The following is a 20,646-nucleotide window of genomic DNA, read 5'->3' as shown; positions in this document are numbered from 1 at the left end:
GTGCAAATTTCTGTCTGGGTTTCTCACATAGGGTCACATCTATAAGTCTCCCTGGCTCAGGAATCCAGAGAAGACTAGAGACAGCAGCGATCTGCCTGTGGGTGAAGCCTGCAGCAGAGCCTGCGTGTGGAGGTTGCAGAATGTTGTACAGGGCTGGGCAATTTTGTCAGTTTACCAATCCCTTCCTCGGAATGAGTGTTTTGGCAGAGCTCTTTCCCACAGGACTTCCTGTTGATATTCCAGCCCCAGGAAATACCATATTAGAGAGCTGAAGTGTTTGCTTGCCTAAGGAAATAATCACCCTGTAGCTTGGCCATCTAGCGGTTAGAAGTGGCCCAGGAGGTTCCTGGAAACTTATGAGTGGAGCCCTCAGGAGGCCCCAGGGCTGCCTTCCCGGAGCAGCACCTGCACAGCCTCTGCCCATCACAGCCTGCCATGGCTCCCTGCCCAGCCTTTAATTTAGACAGAGATTAATTCTAATTCCCCAATTGGAATGGGTTTTACTGAAAGAAGCAAAGGATGGGTTGGGAGTCAGGGAGCCTAGCCTGATGACAGTAGAGGAATGTGAAGCAAGAAGATCTGCTCTCATCCACCCCCCTCACTGGAAGGGAGAGTAGGGAGACTACCTCATTTATCCAAGACTTCTACAAGGAGAATAATAGAATGCCAAGACCAATGGATTGCTTTTATGTGTGCCTTCTCCATTTCCCCAGGTGTAAGGCAGCATTTGGTGAAGAAACAAGGGAAGGTGACACTGGGGATGACAGTAATAGCAAATGCTTCTACTGTATGTCAGGCACTAAATGCATTACATATCTTAATCCATTTAATCCAACAATCCAATGACGTGGGGAACCTAATTCTCTACTTTTCAGATGAGGGAACAGAGGCAGAGATGGGTCAAACTGCCCCAGATTGTATAGCCAAGAAGTGGTGGAGCTGGAATGCTCCTTTAAGAGTCGTGTGAACATTGGCACAGCCAGCCCAAGGGATACATCAGGATTTAGAGAGAGTCCCTGAATCTGAGTTTCCAAGCCAGCAGAGAAGCAGCAGCACTAGCCAACGTTGTTGGTCCCCAACAGGGTGCTGTGTAAAGGTTTGAACAAGGAGCAGGCACTGAGCTGCTAAGCCTTGGCTAACATTCATTGAGGACCTGCCTGTGCTAGGCTGCCATTTGCTCTTCCCAACAACCCTGACCTTTTCAGTTTGGCAAACAGATTTGGGGCAAGAACTTGTCCAAGACTGTGGTTCAAGTCCAGGCTCATGCAACTCCAAAGGCCATGTTTTTTTTCAGTGCCATTCCTTTAGGAAAGGAAGGAGAGAGAATCCCATTCATCAGCTCTGGTGGCTGGGCATAATCTTTGCCCATTTGAGGAGTGTCCTCAGGGATCCCAGGATTAGGGATCTCATCAGGGGAGAGTTTGGTGGCTCTAGAAAGCAGGAACCCCCTGCGGCCCTCCAGCTCTCACCAGGCCCCACAGGGCAAGACAGGTAAACTGGTCCCTTTGGTGTAGTTGAATCCTGCCCTTACCCAAGCAGATACAACTTCAAAGTTCCCTTGAAGGAAACTGGGTTTAGGAATTTAGGATTAAAATTCAAGATTCTTCAGAAAAGCTATTCCTTTTCTCCTTTGGGGGAAAATGATAAAGAAATGACTTACCAGAACCTATAACCAGAAACTTTGGGCTTTAAAAAAAAAAAATTGGGGACATTCCTGACAGTCCAGTGGTTAAGACTCTGCACTTCCAATGCAGGGGGTGTGGGTTTGATCCCTGGTCAGGGAACTAAGATCCCACATGCCGCGTGGCGTGGCCAAAAGAAATTTTTTTTTTATTAAAAAAAAAAATGGGGGGGCTTCCCTGATGGCACAGTGGTTGAGAGTCCGCCTGCCGATGCAGGGGACACGGGTTCGTGCCCCGGTCTGGGAGGATCCCACATGCCGCAAAGCGGCTGGGCCCGTGAGCCATGGCTGCTGGGCCTGCGCGTCCGGAGCCTGTGCTCTGCAACGGGAGAGGCCACAACAGTGAGAGGCCCACATACCGCAAAAAAAAAAAAAAAAAGGACTTCCCTGGTGGTCCAGTGGTTAAGACTCTATGCTCCCAATGCAGGGGGCACAGGTTCAATCCCTGGTTGGGGAACTAAGATCCCGCATGCCGCACAGGGCAACCAAAAAGAATAAAAAATAAAACTGCAAGACAAGCGATTCAGAAGGAGGCTAAAGCCAGACTGCCAGGTCTGGATTGGGGCTTCTGTGCCTAACTAGCTGTGTAACATTGATTATTTTACTTAGCCTCTCTGTGCCTCCATTTTCCTTGTCACAAATATATGGTAATACAGGGTGGGAGGAAAGAATGCAAGATTATTGTTTAATGGGTCCAGAGTTTCTATTTGGGGCAATGAAAAAAATTTGGAAATAGTGGTGGTGATTGCACAACATTGTGAATATAATTAATACCACTGAATTGTACACTTAAAAATGGCTAAAATGACAAATTTCATGTTTTATATATATATATATTTACCACAGTTTTTTAAAAGTGAAAAAAAGAGGGGTGGGTAATAATAGTACTGACATTAAAAATTATAGAGAGGGACTCCCTTGTGGTACAGTGGTTAAAAATCCGTTCAGTACCTGGTCCAGGAAGATCCCACATGCCGTGGAGCCACCAAGCCTGTGTGCCACAACTACTGAGCCCACATGCCACAACTACTGAAGCCTGCGCGCCTAGAGGCTGTGCTCTGCAGCAAGAGAAGCCACCGCAATGAGAAGCCCGTGCACTGCAACGAAGAGTAGCCCCCGCTTGCTGCAACTAGAGAAAGCGTGCACACAGCAACAAAAGACCCAACGCAGCCAAAAATAAATTAATTAATCAATTAAAAATTATAGAGAGAAGTAAATGGCATAATTCCTACAAAGCCCTTAGAGAAGCTCCTTGCATGTGGTAAAACCCCAAAGCTGAGCTCCCCACCTGCTATCTCTCCCCAGGCCCCAGAAGAAGTACAGGGAGCTAAACATTTTACAACAAAAAAGCCTAATGGACTAAAAAAATGTAAACACGGTGGGCAGCAGGGCAAATTGGTACCTTTCAGGAGAGCAGTTTTACAACATGTATCAAGAACCTTAGAAACATACATTATATACCCTTTGACCTAGAACTGCCACTTGCAAGAATTCAGCTTAAATAAATTATGGATATTTGCAAAAAATTAACTACAAGGATCTTCATCACTGTGTTTATAATAGAATATAACAGAGAAAAATTGAAAATGTATCCACAAGGGACTGATTAAATTACTAGATTGCCTTATGATGAAGCTCAACTGTTAAAAATTATTGTAGCAAGATAGTTAAGGACTCAAAAAGTTAACAGTTAAATAAAACATAAAACAGTACCAATAGAATCCCCATTGTTCTGAAGACAAATATAAGCATAGACAAAATAATGGATATAATATTGTCTCTCTGGGTAGTAGTATTACTGGTGATTTTAATCTTTTTCTTTGTGCTTTTCAGTATTTTCCAACTCTTCTATGAAGACTGTGTATTACACTAAGATAAATATTACAGTTTTGTGTGATCTCAGTCTGAAGTTTATATAGCTGTGGCAGGTTCTGGGAAAAGAAACATTTAGCTTTAAAAAGCAGTGCCCTTGGGGACTCCCTGGTGGCGCAGTGGTTGAGAGTCCGCCTGCTGATGCAGGGGACATGGGTTCGTGCCCCGGTCTGGGAAGATCCCACATGCCGCGGAGCGGCTGGGCCCGTGAGCCATGGCCACTGGGCCTGCACGTCTGGAGCCTGTGCTCCGCAACGGGAGAGGCCACAACAGTGAGAGGCCCGCGTATCACACACACACACACACACACACACAAAAAAGCAGTGTCCTTAATCAAAGAGCAACTGAAATGGTCTCATTAAAAGAGAGGAGTGACACTAACCTGGCTGCCCTCAGAAAGAGGCTTGGACAAAGAGCCTACTGAGCTGAGAATCATTTCTCCCCCAAATCCAGTGAGTCAAAGAAAGGTCAACTTGGGAATTCCCTGGCAGTCCAGTGGTTAGGACTCAGCGCTTTCACTGCCAGGACACAGCTTCCATCCCTGGTTGGGGAGCTAAGATCCCACAAGCCATGTGATACAGCCAAATAAAATAAATAAATAAATAAATAATTTTAAAAGTAGATCCTCAAAGTTTCTCATCATGAGGAAGAAAAAAAAGAAAGGTCAGCTTTCCTCAGCCTCTGGGAGCCTGGTGTGCCATCACAACTTAGGCCAGCTTCCTAGAGGGATTAAGTATATAGATAACAGAAACAAACGTTTTATGAAACTCTGTGATGCCCTCTGATCTTTCCTATTCCTTTTATTATTATTATTAATTAATTTTTTATTGCGGGTCCCAACCTACTAAATTATTTCACAATCCACTGATGAGCCACTGATGAGTCAAAACCTTTTATTGAAGTTTGATGACACCTCAACATTTTCCAAATTACAGTGATACTTTAACTTGGAATATTTAAGAAATTGCTGGACTTCCCTGGTGGCACAATGGTTAAGAATCTGCCTGCCAATGCAGGGGACACAGGTTCAAGCCCTGGTCCAGGAAGATCCCACATGCTGCGAAGCAACTAAGCCCATACCCCACAACTACTGAGCCCACGTGCTGCAACTACTGAAGCCCGTGCACCCAGAGCCCGAGCTCCACAGCAAGAGAAGCCACCACAATGAGAAGCCCGTGCACCACAACAAAGAGTAGCCCCCACTTGCCACAACTAGAGAAACCCCGAGTGCAGCAATGAAGACCCAATGCAGCCAAAAGTAAATTAAGTTAAATTTAAAAAAAAAAGAAATTGCTGTTTCCAGCTATTGAGTCAGAACATTGGCTCCACCTTTGATTATTTTTTTTAATATTTATTTATTTATTTGGCTGTGCCAGGTTTTAGTTGCAGCATGTGGGATCTTTTAATTGTGGCATACGGTGTCTTTAGTTGCAGCATGAAAGATCTCTAGTTGCGGCATGTGGGATCTAGTTCCCTGACCAGGTATCAAACCCAGGCCCCCTGCATTGGGAGTGCAGAGTCTTAGCCACTGGACCACCAAGGAAGTCCCTTATTAACTATTTGATTACAAATAAGCTACCTCTCACCTCAGAGCCTGTTTCCTTATCTGTGAAATGGAGATAACGTGAAGATATCACAAAGCCCTCTAATGAGCTTGTATGCCCAGATGGACTCCTGGGCAGGCCTCATTGTCAAGTGATGTCCAAGAGACTCCGGCTGGATCTGGAGAATCACAATTATAGGACCAAGCAGATCTGGGAGCACTGTGGGTGAAAGCACGTCCCAGGCTGCCATCCCCTGAGGCCTGCTGCCTCCCTCCCTGACCTCCACGGGATTTTGCATGTGAACTATGTCAAGGTAAAAATGTCTCTGACCACAGTAGTCACCAGCAGCTGAGGGTTTGGGGCTGAGCAACCCAGAGGAGTAGCCAACAGAAGGGAAGAGGAGAGCTCAGGCCTCAGTCTATAAGGAATTAGGTCAGAGCTTTTGGCAGTGCCCAATTCCGTGCCAACTTAATCACACGTACCTCTGGTCTTACCAATTTCTGTATCAGTTATCTATTGCCTCAATAATGGTGTGTAACATGGGCTTCCCTGGTGGCGCAGTGGTTGAGGGTTCGCCTGCCGATGCAGGGGACACGGGTTCGTGCCCCAGTCCGGGAAGATCCCACATGCCGCAGAGCGGCTGGGCCCATGAGCCATGGCCGCTGAGCCTGCGCGTCCAGTGCCTGTGCTCCGCAACGGGAGAGGCCACAATAGTGAGAGGCCTGCGTACCACAAAAAATAAACAAACAAACAAATAAATAAATAAATAATGGTGTGTAACAAACCCAACCCAAAACTCAAGAGCTAAAACAATAAGCGTTTATTTAGCTCATGAATTTGCAGGTCAGCTGGGCACTTCAGATCTTTGCTGGGCTCACTTAGAGTTTGTGATTGAATGTGTGCTGGATTAATGACTCTGCTGACCTTGACTGTGCTTGCCCTTAAGTCTGGGTGTAGGCTGGCTGGCTGTCAGCTGGTCTAGGATGCCTTGCCTGGGGTAACTGTGGCAACTTGGCTGGGATGCATTTGTCTCATCCTTCAGCAGCAGCAATTAACCTGCATGACATTTTAATATTACTCTCAAGTTGCCTGTGGTGGGTATGACTACCCAAGAGAGTGGCTCAGGCACAATGGAAAACTAGCTATGTCACCACCATGGCCCTCAGGATGAAGCCCTGCATACAGTAGGTAATTAATAACTGCTTCAAATTCAGCCTCTTTGTTGTGACCAGCTAGGCTGGGATCAAGGTGAGGCAAGGGAGGCACCTAGGGCACTTGTCAGACCCCAAGAATGAGCACCTCCTTAAATTTTGCACCCTAGGTCCTAAAACTGTACACTTCAGATTGGGACTTGAACCCATGTGCTGGGACTCAATCCCAGACAAAATTCTGATTGGAACTTGAACCCAAGGGGCCGGGACTCGAAGCCGGCCAAAACCCACAGTCTTCCAACTGAGATCACACACCTGGTTTCAGGACTTAATGAAGTTCAGGCTCTTGATGTCTCATCGCAGAAAGAATTCAGTGAGAGACAAAGTGGTAGGTAAGAAGTGGATTTATTTAGAGAGAAACACACTCCACAGACAGAGTGTGGGCCATCTCAGAAGGTGAGAAAAGGCACCAAGGTATGGGTTGTCAGTTTTTATAGGGGTGGGTAATTTCTTTTTTTTTTTAATTTAATTTTATTTTTTTATACAGCAGGTTCTTATTAGTTATCCATTTTATACATATTAGTGTGTACATGTCAATCCCAATCTCCCAATTCATCCCACCACCACCACCACCACCCCACTCCCCCGCCACTTTCATAGGCGTGGGTAATTTCATAGGCTAATGAGTGGGAGGAGTATTCCAACTATCTCAGGAAGGGGCGGGGATTTCCAGGAATTGGGCCACCGCCACTTTTTGATCCTTATGGTGGGTCTTGGAAATGTCACAGCACCTGTGGGGTGCCATTTAGCTTGCTGATGTGTTACAGTGAGCATATACTGAGGCTCAAGGTCTAGTGCAGGTCGACTTGTCTGCCATCTTGGACCCATTTGGTTCTAATCAGTTTATGTCATGTCCTCGGGCTATGTCATTCTTTCAAAGGTTGTGCCCTGCCCCCTTCCCTCCTGTTTCACTCCATTTGCCTCTCCTTAGCTCCAGCCCTGGTGATAGGCATGGTGCTCTCAAAGCAAGGGAGAAATGAGCACAAAGGAGGCAAGGTCCCTATCCTGAGAGGACAGAGGCTACAGTAAGCTGGCTACTTACATCTCTGGGTTCAGCTCTGGGCTCGGCCAGCCCAGCCAGGCCTCATGCTGTGTTTCCCAAGGTCTGGTCATTCTGAACCATTATCACACCATTTGCCATAGCCACTTCCCACTAGTATTACAGTATAGTAAAGAATTTAACTTTGCCCCAAAAGGTCATCGCCCTTTCTTCTGGGAGGTAATCCCTAAACCTTTGGAATGTCATGTCTGTTAGGAGTGTCTTTGTTTGCCTGAGGTCCTTGGAGCAGTCAGATAACGACAATGTGACTAAGGGTAGGGCTCTGAGCCACACTCACATTGTGATGCAGGGTGGGAACTTTGGGGCAGCAGCTGGGCTTCTTGAGGGGGCTGAAAACTGCCCCCAGGTGGACACTTAACCATTTCTGTGTAATGGAGCCCCAATAAAGACTCTGGCCCAGTGATCTTCTCTGGGTGGCAGCACTCCATGCATATTGTCATCCATGGACGCTGGCAGAGGAATGCTGTCCTGACCCCACAGGGAGAGGACAATGGAAGCTCTTCAGTCTGGGCTTCTTCCCTTGGGTGACTTTAATCATATCTTTTCCCTTTCCCATAACTGAGAATAACAACTTTCAGTGAGTCTTTCTAGTGAGTTATCAAAGCTGAGGGTGGTTTGGGGAACCCTGTGAATTTGCAAGTGCTGTCAGAAATGAGGACAATCTTATGTGGACTGAACCCCCCCCCCCAACTTTGCATTTGGCTAACTCTCACAACTATTATTTTCTCAATCATTTTCTTTATGTTATCTTTCTTTTCTTTCAACTTAAGTTTATTTTAAAAGGAAACTGCCCAGGGAAAAGCTTTAAGGATGTTAATCTTCTAGAATCACACATTCAGGTCTAAGAGAGAAGGCAAGACAAATCACCTTGATGCCTTTGGACTTAAAAGTGAATCGAAGATATATTCTACACCAGTGAAATTACAGAATAAAAGCACTGAAGTCGTAGCAGGTGGATGTCAACTAAAGAATGTCGCTCACCATCTGGCTCTACAAGGATTGAGTCATTAGTCACTGCAGTCGCTGACCTTCAACACACCCTAAAAGGAGTTCAGAGTGACGATGAGGCATGAGGCACTCCGTGCTCTGGGAAAACTGGCAGAACAGGCCTTCAGATAGTTAGATATTTTCAGGAGAAAATTTTATGAAACTAATTTCTTGCACCTTCCCTCATTTAGAAAAACACTAAAAGCATTAACTAAGGTATTTGTTCCTTGTGAGTAGCAGTAGCCTTCTACCAAGATGTGTGCTTAATTGCATGTACCCCTTCTCCAAAATCACATATGTGCTGCCCACCCCTGCCACTACCTTTTAGGAGCAATTCCTTGGAGTTATCTGAGAGGCTGTCTGCTTGGCTACAGTCCTAAATCCCCAAATAAAACAAACTCAGCTCTCACGTTGTACATTTTTATTTCAGTCAACGTGGGTTAACATATCAATATTTCCCCATTAACAAACACCTACTAATATATGCTCTAAATGAAGGATACGTTCCACAGGAGATAACTATAAGCTTTTTTCTAAATTCAAATATAGTTGATTTACAATGTTGTGTTAATTTCAATAAGCTTTTAATGTTAAAATGTCTCCAGAGAACTTCCTGACAAACTAGCCAGGCCATTTTCATGAAAATAGGAAAATGAATAAGCATATATCGAATAAGAAAGCAACTTCAAGGTAACATTGATTTTTTTTATTATAATCAAAGAAAAATACACTTCAAGCATTTTCCATTTCTTTTTTTACTGAGGTAACACATACATAAAATTTTACCATTTTAACCGTTTAAGTGTACAGTTCAGTGGCATTAAGGACACTCACACTGTTGTGTAACCGTCACCACCATCCATCTCCGGAACTTTTTCATTATCCCCAACTGAAACTCTGTATCCATTACACAATAACTCTCCATTTCCCCTCCCCGCAGCCCCTGGCAATCACCCTTCTGCTTGAAGGGTGAACATCTACTATGAACATTACTACTCTAGGTATGTAAAGAAAAACTCTTCTGTGTCTCTTCTCTACTCTACTACAACGCTACTCACAGAATACTTACTTCACTTCTGACACTTCCGGTCACCAAATGTGTGTGGCGGTTTTCACACATCAAGCGGTTCTGCAACACAACTGGGTGTCTACAATTCAATTCAGTTCTGACACTATCTATCTAGAGATAATGTCAGATCCCACAGGTTTAGGGTTCAGTCCCACAGGACTGCATCTCCCCTCCCCAACTGAAACCGCTAAATGTTGTTTTGGGGGGCTCCGAAGAGCTCCGGTCCTTTATGTCTCAGCGCAGAAAGAATTCAGCAAGAGACAAAGTGATGGATAAGAAGTGATTTATTAGAATAGGATGCTTGTGAAGCTTACAAGCGGGTGGGTGGGTGCCATGCCCTGAGAACGTAGTGAGCTACAGTTTTATAATCAAAGGAAAAGTGGGGAGGGGGAAAAGACCATTTTCTTCCTCATTCGTGAGTAGACATCAAACTTCCATCATCAGCTCCTCCTCCAGGTTGGGCAGGGGAGTTTTCTTGACCCTACACGGTCAGGCTAGGACTGTCATGGCACTATGGAAAAATTATTTCAAGTCTCAGTACTATGAAGGTCTTTCACTTTGAAATGTCACCTTTCCATAAATTATTGTTTTATATGTGTGCAGAGAGCATGTCTTAGGGGTCATTAACTTACTGAACTCACTTGGCAGGATATGGGTCTCATGCCACCACTGTTTTATTGTTTGGGGGCATGTCTCATGCTTCTGTTGCATGGTTTGTTGCTAAGCGAGCCTACTTGGTTTTGTGGTTAAGCAAACCTGCTTTTTTTTTTTTTTTTTTTGCGGTACGCGGGCCTCTCACTGTTGTGGCCTCTCCCATTGCGGAGCACAGGCTCCGGACGCACAGGCTCAGCAGCCACGGCTCACGGGCCCAGCCGCTCCGCGGCATATGGGATCTTCCTGGACCGGGGCACGAACCCATGTCCCCTGCATCGGCAGGTGGACTCTCAACCACTGCGCCACCAGGGAAGCCCAAACCTGCTTTTTTGAATGATCATTAACTTCCAGGGGTCTCCCAAGCTTTTTTCTTTACTTACAATCCCTAGTGGAGTTAACTATTTAATTATCTACTTTGTCCCTTTACTCCGCCCCATCATAATTTCAGATGCCAATTAAAAATCTAGGTTATTATGCATGCTTTTGGATGGGCTGGCTATAAATCAGAGGTTCCCATGACCCCCCCTTCCTGGCTAATTTGCTAGAGCCACTCACAGAACTCAGGAAAACGGACTACTTATTAGATTGCAAGTTTATTATAAAAGGATATGGGACTTCCCTGGTGGCGCAGTGGTTAAGAATCCGCCTGCCAATGCAGGGGACACAGGTTCAATCCCTGGCCTGGGAAGATCCCACATGCCGCGGAGCAACTAAGCCCGTGTGCCACAAATACTGAGCCTGCGCTCTAGAGCCCGCGAGCCACAACTACTGAGCCAGCATGCTGCAACTACTGAAGCCTGCACACCTAGATCCCGTGCTCCGCAACAAGAGAAGCCACAACAATAAGAAGCCCACGGGCCACAAGGATGAGTAGCCCCCGCCGCAACTAGAGAAAGCCCGCGTACAGCAACGAAGACCAAATGCAGCCAAAAATCAATCAATCAATAAATAGAATTTTTAAAATAAATAAATATAAGGATATAACTCAGGAACAGCCAAACAGAAGAGAAGCATAGGGCAAGGTATGGGGGCAGGGGCACTGAGCTTCCATGCCCTCTTTAGGTATGCCACCCTCTCAGTACCTCCACATTTTCAGTAGCTCAGGTGCTTTCCAAACCTGGTTGGTAGTTTTAAGATTTTTATGGAGGCTTCATTACATAGGCATAATTGAGGATTATGATTGAGTCAAACTCCAGCTCCTCTCCCCTCCCTGGAGGTGAGGGGAGAGCATTAGACTAAAAGTTAAAACCCTCTGGCGGTCCAGTGGTTGACTCCCCTTCAAATGCAGGGGGTGTGGGTTTGATCCCTGGTCAGAGACTAAGATCCCACGTGCTGCCAAAAAAATAAAAAATAAAAAATAAAACCCTCCAATCTCACATTGGTTCCCCTGGCAACCAGCCCATCCTTAGGGGCTTTCTAAAAATTACCTCACTAACTTAAATTCAGGTGTGGCTGAAAGGCAGCTTGCTACAAATAGCAAAAGACATCTTTATCACTCTACTCATATAGGAAATCCCGAGGGTTTTAGGAGCTCTGTGCCAGAAACAGGAATAAAACCAAATGCATATTTCTTATTAGAAATCACAGTATAACAAATTACCTCATATAAGTGGAATCATACAGTATTTGTCTTTTGTGACTGGCTTATTTAGCCAAACGTTCTCAATCCATATTGTAGGATGTCTCAGAATTTTCTTCCTTTTTAAGGCTGAATACTATTCCATAGTATGTAGTATGCATACACCACATTTTGTTTATCCATTTATCTCTCTATGGACACTTGAATTGCTTTTATCTTTCGGCTATTGTGAATAATGTTGCTATGAACCTGTGTGTACAAATACCTTTTTGAGTCTCTGCTTTGAATTACTTGGGGTATATGCCCAGAAGTGGAATTTTTGGATCACATGGTAATTTTATGCTTAATTTTTTGAGGAACCACTATACTGTTTTCCATAGTGGCTACACCATTTTATATTCCCACCAGCAATGCATATGGGTTCCAGTTTCTCCACATCCTCACCAATACTGAGTTTTGTTTTGTTTGTTTGTTTTTTAGTAATAGCCATCCTGATGGGTGTGAAGTGGTATCTTACTGTAGTTTTGATTTGTTTTTCCCTAATGATTAGTGATGAGCATCTTTTTATGAGCTATTGGCCATTTGTATATCTTCTTTGGAGAAATGTCTATTCAAGGGACTTCCCTGGTGGTCCAATGGCTAAGACTCTGTGCTCCCAGTGCAGAGAGCTGGGGTTCAGCCCTGGTCAGGATCCCACATGCCGAAACTAAACATCCTGCCTGCCACAACAAGGACCTGACGCAGCCAAATAAATAAATAAATAAAAATTTAAATGTCTATCCAAATAAAAAATTAAAATTAAAAAATTAAAAAGTCTATCCAAGTCCTTTTATTTTTTTAATTTTTTATAAATTTTTATTTATTTATTTATTTATTTTTGGCTGCATTGAGTCTTTGTTGCTGCATGCAGGCTTTCTCTAGTTGCATTTAGCAGAAGCTACACCTCATTGCAGTGCACGGGCTTCTCACTGCAGTGGCTTCTCTTGTTTCAGAGCACAGGCTCTAGGTGTGCAGGCTTCAGTAGTTGTGGCTCGCGGGCTTCAGTAGCTGTGGCCTATGGGCTCTAGAGCACAGGCTCAGTAGGTGTGGCGCACGGGCTTAGTTGCTCCGTGGTATGTGGGATCTTCCCGGACCAGGGCTCGAACCCGTGTCCCCTGCATTGGCAGGTGGATTCTTAACCACTGCACCACCAGGGAAGCGCTAGCTATTTCTTTTTTTTTTTTTTTTTTAATTTATTTATTTATTTTTGGCTGTGTTGGGTCTTCGTTTCTGTGCAAGGGCTTTCTCCAGTTGTGGAGAGAGGAGGCCACTCTTCATCGCGGTGTGCTAGTTATTTCTTAATATAACTTTTATTTGAGAATAGTTTTAGATTTACAGAAAAACTGGGATGATAGTACAGTGTTCCCATGTATCCCACATCCAGTTTCCTTTATTATTATCATCTCGGGTCAGTATGGTACATTTGTCACAGTTAATGGACCAGTAGTGATACACTATTATAAACTAAAGTCCATACTTTATTTATTCAGATTTCCTCATTTTTTACCCAATATCTTTTTTCTGTTCTGGGATCCTATCCAGGATACATTATATTTAGCTGCCATGTCTCCTTAGGCTTTTCTTAGCTTTAGCAGTTTCTCAAACTTGCCTTTATTTTATTTTTAAAATAAATTTATTTATTTAATTTATTTATTTTTGTCTGCGTTGGGTCTTCGTTGCTGCATGCAGGCTTTCTCTAGTTGCAGCAAGCGAGGGTTACTCTTCGTTGTGGTGAGCAGGTTTCTCATTGCAGTGGCTTCTCTTGTTGCAGAGCATGGGCTCTAGGTGCGTGGGCTTCAGTAGTTGTGGCACACGGGCTCAGTAGTTGTGACCTGCGGGCTTTAGAGCACAGTCTCAGTAGCTGTGGCACACGGGCTTAGTTGCTCCACGGCATGGGGGATCTTCCCGGACCAGGGCTCGAACCCGTGTCCCCTGCATTGGCAGGTGGATTCTTAACCACTGCACCACCAGGGAAGCGCTAGCTATTTCTTTTTTTTTTTTTTTTTTTTTAATTTATTTATTTATTTTTGGCTGTGTTGGGTCTTCGTTTCTGTGCAAGGGCTTTCTCCAGTTGTGGAGAGAGGAGGCCACTCTTCATCGCGGTGTGCTAGTTATTTCTTAATATAACTTTTATTTGAGAATAGTTTTAGATTTACAGAAAAACTGGGATGATAGTACAGTGTTCCCATGTATCCCACATCCAGTTTCCTTTATTATTATCATCTCGGGTCAGTATGGTACATTTGTCACAGTTAATGGACCAGTAGTGATACACTATTATAAACTAAAGTCCATACTTTATTTATTCAGATTTCCTCATTTTTTACCCAATATCTTTTTTCTGTTCTGGGATCCTATCCAGGATACATTATATTTAGCTGCCATGTCTCCTTAGGCTTTTCTTAGCTTTAGCAGTTTCTCAAACTTGCCTTTATTTTATTTTTAAAATAAATTTATTTATTTAATTTATTTATTTTTGTCTGCGTTGGGTCTTCGTTGCTGCATGCAGGCTTTCTCTAGTTGCAGCAAGCGAGGGTTACTCTTCGTTGTGGTGAGCAGGTTTCTCATTGCAGTGGCTTCTCTTGTTGCAGAGCATGGGCTCTAGGTGCGTGGGCTTCAGTAGTTGTGGCACACGGGCTCAGTAGTTGTGACCTGCGGGCTTTAGAGCACAGTCTCAGTAGCTGTGGCACACGGGCTTAGTTGCTCCACGGCATGGGGGATCTTCCCGGACCAGGGCTTGAACCCGTGTCCCCAGCATTGGCAGGCAGATTCTTAACCACTGTGCCACCAAGGAAGTCCAAACTTGCCTTGATTTTGATGAAGTTGATAGTTTTGAGGAGTTGATAGTTTCAGGCATTTTGAACATTGTGCTTCAATTGGACTTGGGCATTTTGTGGGTTTTCATCCTTATCTGAGGTCAGGACCCTGCCTCCTGGGTGTATCTGTGTTTATACTGCTTGTTCTCTCAAGGTTTTTCTTTTCTTTCCCTTTCTTTTTTTCTTTTTCTATTTTTTGGCCACACTGTGTGGCACGTGGGCTCTTAGTTCCCCGACCGGGGATCGAACCCATGCCCCCTGCAGTGGAAGCACAGTGTCTTAACCACTGGACCGCCAGGGAAGTCCCGCTGAAGGTTTTTCATTGGAGCTGCTAGCTGAAGCTCACAGCTCTGGCTCTGCTTTAATCTGTAGCTAGGGCTGAATTGAAGAATGTGGATTTTTTCATTTTCTCTTTCCACAAAACTTTTTGTATCACTACCGTAAATGGAAAAGCAGTTGCATTTGGAGCAAACAGGTAAAAATAAACACAAAGGAAACAATAGTGTTATTCATTATTAGCTGGCTACAGTTGCTGGCTGAAAGCACTAAACCCGAGGTAGGCTGTCCCTGACTGGGTGCTTCTACACACCATGCTTCATGCTATCTCATGGAGTCCTCATAATAACCTCTGTGGGTACTATTATTACGGCCATTTTATAGATGAGGGAACTGAAGTTCAGGGACAATAACTTGCCCAAGTCACAGAGTTAGTAAGTGATGGAGGCAGTTTGAACCTAGGTCCCTCTGTCTCCAAGTTCCACACACCTATGGCTTAGAGCAGTGATTCTCAAACTTGAGCAGACATCGGAATCACCAGGAGAGGTTGTGAAAACAGATGCTGCCCATCCCCTCTGAGTTTCTGATTCAAGAGGTCTGGAGTGGGCCTGAGAATTTGCTTTTTTTTTGGCCACGCTGCGCACCTTGTGGGATCATCGGCAGTGAAAGCTTGGAGTCTTAACCACTGGACTGCAAGGGAATTCCAGAATTTGCATTTCGAATCCAGAATTTGCATTTCGAACAAGATCCCAGGTGATGTTGTTGCTGCTGGTCGGGGTGTCACACTATGAGAAGCATGAGCCTTGTGCCTATAGCCCAGGCCTTGGCACAGAGCAACCACCACTGAAATGTTAGATCATCTGCCAACAGCTGAGGGGCAGAGGTTGGACCAGCTGCAGGGAAGGGTGGGCGAAAAGAAAGTGAAGTGGAGTCTTAGCTCTGCACATGACTGGCCCTGTGACTTGGGGCACATCCCTCTCCTGCTCTGGGCCTCACTCCATCTCCTCTCTGTAATAAGAGGAGGCTGAATCAGATGGGCTCTAATTTCTGCCCTGAAAGTTTCTGATTTGGAGGACAGGAAATAAAAAAGTGCAGTCTGCACTTAAAAGAGACAGAGAAGAAATTAGAGGTGATTTGCCTGGCCCAGCATCCCCACCCCTGACTCAGGATGGAAGCTGTGCAAGTTTTGTCTTGACTTATGAGAATGAGCTCCAACTACCTGGCCCCGGGGAAGTTTCCAGAGGATAGCCCTCCTCCCACCCCCATCTGGGGCGGTGCCTCTTCCCAGCACAGAGGGGCAAGGTAGAGATAAGCCAGGTCACCGATTCAGCTCACCAGCTGAAAATCAGAAGTGAAACTAGACCTCTTAAAATATAGAACAGGCAATGTCCAACAGGGTAAAGATTAGGACTTTGGAATCAATAGGGCCTGGATTAAAATCCTGGCCCCATCGCCTTCTGGATGTACACAACCTGGATGAGCTGCTTCAGGCCCTTTAATCTGGGCAAGCAGTTTTATCTGCAGGGAAGAGATTCTCTTGGGCTCACCTAGAGGTTGATTTATTGGTTTATTTATGATGTAAGTAAATCAGTAAGGGAAAGGTTATCTTGGTTTTATGTTTGTTTGTTTTTTGGCTGTACCACGTGGCATGTGGAACTTCCCTGATCAGGGATGGAACTTGTGCCCTCCACAGTGGAAGCGCGGAGTCTTAACCACCGGACCACCAGGGAAGTCCAGGAAAAGTTGTCTTGTAATAAGAGATTAAATACTAACAAAACAACATTTTTTTTTTTTTTTTTGCGGTATGCAGGCCTCTCACTGTTGTGGCCTCTCCCGTTGCGGAGCACAGGCTCCGGACACACAGGCTCAGTGGCCATGGCTCACGGGCCCAGCCGCTTCGCGGCATGTGGGATCTTCCCGGACCGGGGCATGAACCCGTGTCGCCTGCATCGGCAGGCGGACTCTCAACCACTGCGCCACCAGGGAAGCCCACAAAACAACATTTTTGAGGACTTGGTCTGTGCCAGGTATTATTCTAATCATCCGACGTGGATTGATTCCCTTAACTAACTATAACAATCTTATGAGGTAGATACTATTATTAGCCACATTTTACAGAGGGAGAAACTGAAGCATATGGAGGTGAAATAACTCCACCCAGGCCACAGAGCCAGCATGTAGCTGAGTCAGGATTTAGACCCAAGCCATCTAGCTCCAGAGCCTAAAACCCTAATCACTCTGATGTGCTTCCTGCAACCCAGAGCTGAGCCCCAGGGACCTTGTAGTGATGGAGAAGAGGTTTGCCACCTCCCAGAGCTTTAGAGTCTCCTGTGACTGCAGTTTCTGCCTCCTGGCACATGTGAGTCCCACTGATACACGAGTTTGTCACCCTCTCAGGTCAGCTTCTCCTTCCTGCCACAAATGGCTGAAGAAGCCCTCTCCTACAGGTGTCTCCAAGTGGGGAGTGAGAAGCACTGGTCCTCAAGATGACTTAGATGGTGGCCTGGGTGAGTTATTTCACCACCATAATCTCAGTTTCCCCCTCTAGGCCTTAAATAATATCAAATTACATGGGAGAAAGCTATTCCCTTTTCAGTTCCAATAACCTCAAGGGGAAAGTCTTCGCTGGGGGTTAGACTTGCACATGTGTATAATTCTTGCTGACTTCCGCCTTTTAAGAACAATAAGTCCTCTTGGTTTTCTTTCCAGACTGTATCCCAAATCCAGCCCTTCCTACCACGTCCACTGCCACAACTTGAGTGCAAGTGCTGCTTACTGGCCTCCTGACCTCCATGCTTGCTTGGCTAAATTCAGTTCTCTACCCAGTAGCCAGTGTGCTCTCACTACAGCTCAAATTCAGTTATGTCACAACTGTTTAAAAACCCTCATCTGGGGGCTTCCCTGGTGGCGCGGTGGTTGCGAGTCCACCTGCCGATGCGGGGGACACGGGTTCGTGCCCCGGTCCAGGAAGATCCCACATGCCGCAGAGCGGCTGGGCCCGTGAGCCATAGCCACTGAGCCTGTGCGTCCGGAGCCTGTGCTCCGCAACGGGAGAGGCCACAACAGTGAGAGGCCCACGTACCGCAAAAACAAACAAACAAACAAAAAACAAACCAAAAAAACACCTTCATCTGCAATGGAGGTAAAATACAAACTACTCTTTTTGGCCTACAGGCCTCTGTATCCCACCTGCCTCAGTGACCCCATCTCTCTCTGTTCCCCCTCCTCCTGGCCTTCTGTCTACCACTCACACAAAGCCTCTCTTTGCACCCACTAGAAATGGTTGGTCCCCCCGTCCTTGTAACTGGCTCCTTCTCATCATTTAGGTCTAGATTCAAATGTCACCTCCTGGGAGAGGAGTTCCCCAACACTGTAACTTCAGCAGCTCCAGCTGACTCATTCTCTGCCCAGCCACCTGAGCTCCCTGGTACTGGTCTGGACTCAGCTACGGCATCTATCTTTTGTCTTTCCTACCACAGTTGGGCTGAAAGCTCCTGAAGGGCAGGGACCAACTCAGTCTTGGTCATTTTGGTATCTCCTGGGCCTGGCACAGTACCTGCAACAGCAGGCATTAAACACACATTTGTTTTGGGTTTTTTTTGTGGTATGCGGGCCTCTCACTGCTGTGGACTCTCCCGTTGCGGAGCACAGGCTCCGGACGCGCAGGCCCAGCGGCCATGGCCCACGGGCCCAGCCGCTCCGCGGCATATGGGATCCTCCCGGACCGGGGCACGAACCCGTATCCCCTGCATCGGCAGGCGGACTCTCAACCACTGCGCCACCAGGGAGGCCCTAAACACACATTTGTTAATTGACTGAGAGTGACACTCAGGGCTTCTGGCAACAGCCTCCTCTTGAGAGAAGGGTGGACACCTTCCTGCCCTCAATGTCCTGTTTCCTAGATAGAGATTCCCCTGTCTGTAGGTTCTTACAAGATTTTGGGGGGTACACAAATTCCACCTTACTTATTAATTTTTTTTTTTTGGCCGTGCAGCACAGCATGCAAGATCTTTGTTCCCCAAGCAGGGATTAAACCAGAGTCTTAACCAGTGGACCGCCAGGGAAGTCCCCAAATTCCACCTTAAATAACATTAAATCATAGCATGAGAAAGTGGATCTTCTGTTCTCTGTGAATTTTTCTGATTACATAAAAGAAAAATTCTGTTAGTGTTACTCCTTATCACTTTTCCAACACTTGCCAATCTCTGATTTTTACAAAGTCCACAGTCTTACAGTTTTCTACAGACATCAGTATCTAGCTAGATTATAACATTACACTACTTTCACTATAGAGTTCATAGATGTTTTCTATTAAAGTGGGAAGTGATTTAAGGTAATGTTATGGTGTTCCTCTTTCAAATAAATGTATTAGGCTTTTTAAAAAAGTATATTGGTTTAAAGACATCAAATATAGGTGTATGTGTATGTGGCCAAGGTTGTGAAGGTGGAGTGCCAATGGCTACAGTTGGAGAATCACTGTTCCAGGTAGAGCAGCCCTTTATGGAACACTAACTGGCCCCAGATGAGCCCCTGGGCTGAGTGCCATTTAGTTGGTTTTTTAGTGATATGGGAAGTTATTCAGCTGGTGTGAATGAGGGACTGGAGCCTTTCTCCTGGACCTCAGTGCATGAATTTGTCCATCTCAGTCTATTTTCCTCCAACTTAGGGCCTTTGTTCTTTTCTGTGACTTCTGTGGTCGTGGGTAGAGAATGGTGGTTCTGAGACACAAAATACTTAATATCCTGGTGTCAAAGTTTCCTAGTGAAGTCAGGCCCTGGTCTTCTTTGTCAGTCTCATAAATCAGCTTTTATTTGTCGATGCACCAAATAACCTAGTGCACAGCCTGACCATTGAAAGTTAGAGCTCACCTATGTAAATTCTGAAGTAAAAAAAAAGAAAAGAAAAATTGGTCTTCCGGAGCCCCAAGCACCCTCTACCCTCCCTGTCAATCTGACCTCCAAATGGACGGAGTCATGTACATAAAATATGCAACAAGTCCACACCTTGGACTTAAAATGTGCCAACTTTGTGTACGTTGTTTCTGTAGTGTGGTATAGTTATATCCAACTTCTCTGTAAGTCAAACATGCAGCAAACTTAAATATTTGGCTCAAAAGCCGTGTAACTTTGGCCAAGTTGCTTAACCTCTCTGAGATTTAGTCTCTACTTCCTTGTGTTATTTTAAGATTAAATAAGATAATTCATGCAAAGCATGGGGTCTGCCTCGATGTAAGTATTCAATAAATGGCTATTCACATTTTTATTTTGCATCTCTTCAATCTTAGCCCACAAAGGCTGCTCTCCAGTTTTATTAAGTTCCTAAATCTCAGCTGCTTCCCTCCACCCTTTGCACCAATTCAGTCATTCCTTCACCAGAGCCGTGCCTTGTGCCGGATGCAGGAATCAAACCAGGTCCCTATCATTGCCAAGCCCACAGCCGAGAAGGAAAGAGAAACTCCTAAAGCGAGCAAATGGCTGTAATCGAGGTTTCTTTCCAGTGTTCTAAGGGGCGAATGGGTAGGGGACGACTAATTGTCTGAGACTTAGGGGTGGGTGTGTGTGTGGGCGGGGGAGGGAGTCATTCAGGCAACGCTTCCCCGTATAAAGCATGGGCACGGGAGAGGGAGCCGACTGTTGGTGCACTCCTAAGGACTGTGCGTATCTGGGGGAGGCGGCAGGATCCAGGGCCTGGAGGTCCTTGAACGCCCGGCCACGAGACCGGGGTTCCAGCTATTGGCGAAAGTAACCCGGAGAAGCTTCTGCCCAGGAGTGAGGCTTCGGCCCAGCCAAGTCACCTTGAAGGAGGGTAGCAACACAAAAGCAGAATGAGGACCCCCGCCCGGGCTGACTGGAAAAACC

Source organism: Mesoplodon bidens (assembly GCF_964165515.1).
Source record: "Mesoplodon bidens genome assembly, chromosome: 3".
In the NCBI taxonomy this organism is placed as follows: Eukaryota; Metazoa; Chordata; class Mammalia; order Artiodactyla; family Ziphiidae; genus Mesoplodon; species Mesoplodon bidens.
This window is presented reverse-complemented; position numbering follows the sequence as displayed.